We start from the raw sequence: 3,381 nt of genomic DNA, 5'->3' as shown, positions 1-3,381 counted from the left end.
TTCCATTGGTGATACCAGATCGCATTGAGCACAAGAGGGGTCCTCGGTTGTTAAGCATGATTCCTGTCTGTTCATTGGGATGAAGTGAAAATTTGAACCTAGTAAATAACCAGTGCATCCATTGTGCAATCTTTGTGTTTTCAGGGTTAAGATATGTGAGGACGAGGGATAGACTTCATTGTTTGCACAAAACCGATATGAGGCCAACATGGGACTTAGAGACCACTTGTTGTTGCAAAGTTCCAATTGCAAAAAAGAAGTTTGCGTATAATGGATGCTCAAGAGGTAGATCTATTGGTTATAGTATCATACTAATGGTATTACCAGGTGAAACAAAGCAAACTTTTGAAGAATTCCAGACCTCCTATTTTTTCAATATTGACTTTGTAGGGTGAGTCACTAGGTGTATTATGGGTGTGTGATGCATTTGTGGGAGATACCGATTGGATTTCCATCATTTGAGAGTACGCTATGTGATATGGACAAAGACTGACCTTGTGTGGCATATGACACAACCTTTATCACCAATATTGAGAGTCTACAGGTTGTAAGGGCATATTGCACTAAATGAAACACTCTCATCTCTTCTTTGATTCGGCCCCATAGCCAATGGCATCGCAACAACTCTTTACAGATGGTCACATGCCCATGTCATGAGTGGTAGCACAATTGCTAAAGAGGATGGGCTAGACTGGCCATCAAATTTCCCAAGAGAGATTTTACCACTTATCTACCCTAGAAAAGGTCACAGAGTCACATTGTAATCGAGGTCACATATTCAGGATGGATGAGGAGCTTCCTGGAATGACTTTGCGACTCGCAACGCAAGTTGGATCACGTCTTGTGGTTAAGTGCTAGAGGCCTGGGATGCAGCCTAGTGACTTCAAGATAATAATGAATGTATGGAGAAATAATTTCATACTGAGGTGGCCCCTCTGCTTGTTGACTGGAGATACAAACAATCTGGTTTGGAATACATGAGAGCATTGAGATTCTCCTTAAATCATTTGCAATTTCAACACCTCCGTGGAATATTACTTCCATTGTATCCATTATCTAATTTCGAGGCATCAAAATATTCATTAAACCATTGGGCATGCCTGTTCTTCTCTACAACAATTCTGGAATTTGGGTTGCAGTCATCGTTAATGAGTAAAACCAAACAACTCTCCCCCAAATAACTGGCTTTTGATGGTCATCCTTAATTTGATTGCAGATTCCCTGAATATTCAGGAATCTGAAGGACATGGGCGCGGTCAATTTTTTGACCACGCCCATGTCCGTTGGATTCCCGAATATTCAGGCCATCCTTAAGTCGATTGCAGATTCCTGGAATATTCGGGAATCTGACAGACATGGGCGCGGTCAATTTTTTGACTGCGCCCATGTCCATCGGATACCCAAATATTTCGAGAATTTGAAATCTATTTATGCTCACCGGAATATTTGGGGAATCTGCAATCGACTTAAGCTCACCGGCTTCTGACACTTTTGTCAATATCAACTGGAAGAATCGTCCAACATGCATGTCCTATGAACATGTTAAGCTACCCTAAAGGAATCCTATCGATGAAGCGGAATATCCTCAGACGTGAATTCGTCGTCCCTAGGGCGCCTACATGAAGAGAGAGCTTGAAACCTGATTCTTGTGTGATAATATAGGTATCAAGTTGGTGGACATATTAGCTGGTTCATCCCTGAAAAAATCAACTTTAAAGAAATACCTAATGAATTGACACCCCTAACCGAAAGAGATCCCATAAGAGAACAAATGCTGATGTAGACCAAAGCATGTGTATGGCCATAGAGTGGCACAAAGTGGAAAATGAGAACAAGAGCCAATGCTATCACAAGAGATGTGTAAAACAAAAAGTTGGCTCAGTAGCAAGATTCCACACTTCCTTGACAGACTCAATATCCCTTTCCTAAGGAGCATGTAGAAAATTTTTGGTCGAGCTGATAACGAACTGAATACAACCCAAAATTCCAAATATGTGTAATTTCTCTCTTAAAATAATGTGTGCAAGAACCATGCTAACAATGATGTTGAGTGCTCCCAATGGAGTGACAGCAATAGCTGGAGTGAAATCATAAGCTGCAAACTTGCCTACCTCTTCAACAATCATGGTAATCATGCATGCCCACCAAAGTGGCTCATACAAATATGAGTAGCCTCCTACTTCGTTTTCCTCCAAATCCATCCTCCCATGAACCCATTGCACCAACATTCATGAATGATGCATCATCACTCCAGGTATGAACATTGTTCTAGTCAGTTCCATTAGTTTGTGCTATGACATAAATGTCTTCATGTTGAGCTCCATTTTCCTTAGTTGAATAATTCTCCATATCATGCGCTTGTCATGAGTTTCTTCTTGCAACAAGACCTGTTTTTGTTTGCTATGAAAATCCCAAAGTAGGTGTTTCACGAACTTGACGAGTATATGCCCGCTAGAATAATTGTCTCCTTCATTAGGTTCTGACCTGCATGCCACATTACAATGTAAATTAGTTCACGAGGCTTCGAATGACAATGTTTAATAACTGGGGTACTAAAACTTTTGGTGCATTAAAAAATGGGTATAATATTCCATAAATGTATTAATATAAGGTTTAAAGAATTCAAAAGCACATGTTCGTAATACCCACCTTCACATGGAAAAATGCAATGCACCGGTCTTGCGATCAAACAACCCTAGAAATTCGATTGGTTCTTAATTAAATTAATGACTAAGGTAATATTGTTATGTGAAGCCATCCTTATCATGATCTGACGATACGGTACCAAAACAACATAACGTTGGAAAGAATGCAACCCCATAGGATATGTATTTTCATGGGTGGATAAGGACAATGTCATCTTTACATAGTTGACCAAATGAGAGTTGAAGTGAGGTCTTATTCCTTTTGACCATGCATTATGAAAGCAACGACTATATGAAACCATAAGATCAATGCACGAAATGAAACATGGTCAGTGATGAAGGATATGCCTACCATTTGTATAATTTTGCTAGATTGATGTGAATAGAGACCCTAATGCAGTCCAAAAACTAGGGTGAGTAAAGGAAGACACATGTGATGAGCAATTATAGGGTTTCAAAAAAGACAACAATCGCTAAAGTCTTAATGCAAATGTTGAGATGGGGAACTAATCAAGAACCTAGGGGAATCTGCAATGAATCCCATCATGATGTCATGCAATTCTGATGGGAATGCACCCCTAGAGGCATGCAAATTAGGTTAAAACAGGAAAGGTATCATTCTTTTTTCTATTTAGGGTTTCTCCCCAAACCCTTGTATGGTCAACATAATGAAAGCCAGATTGGAGTCTTGTCTTCCCACACATGGTGCCACCACTGATTAAAAGACATATTACAT

The 3,381-nt window shown here is 39.8% G+C and overlaps 1 pseudogene; it reads right to left on the bottom strand.

The window, feature by feature from the left end:
* Window positions 1-1,665: 1,665 nt before the first annotated feature.
* LOC149252452 (putative magnesium transporter NIPA4 pseudogene) lies at window positions 1,666-2,201 on the bottom strand (annotated as a pseudogene).
* Between the last annotated feature and the right edge of the window lie 1,180 nt (window positions 2,202-3,381).

Source organism: Pinus tabuliformis, chromosome 7 (genome assembly GCF_031772625.1).
Source record: "Pinus tabuliformis cultivar Carrire ecotype Pingquan chromosome 7, CPIR1, whole genome shotgun sequence".
NCBI classification, from domain to species: Eukaryota; Viridiplantae; Streptophyta; class Pinopsida; order Pinales; family Pinaceae; genus Pinus; species Pinus tabuliformis.
Note: the sequence above shows the minus strand (reverse complement) of the source record. Positions and strands in the feature narration are given on the sequence as shown.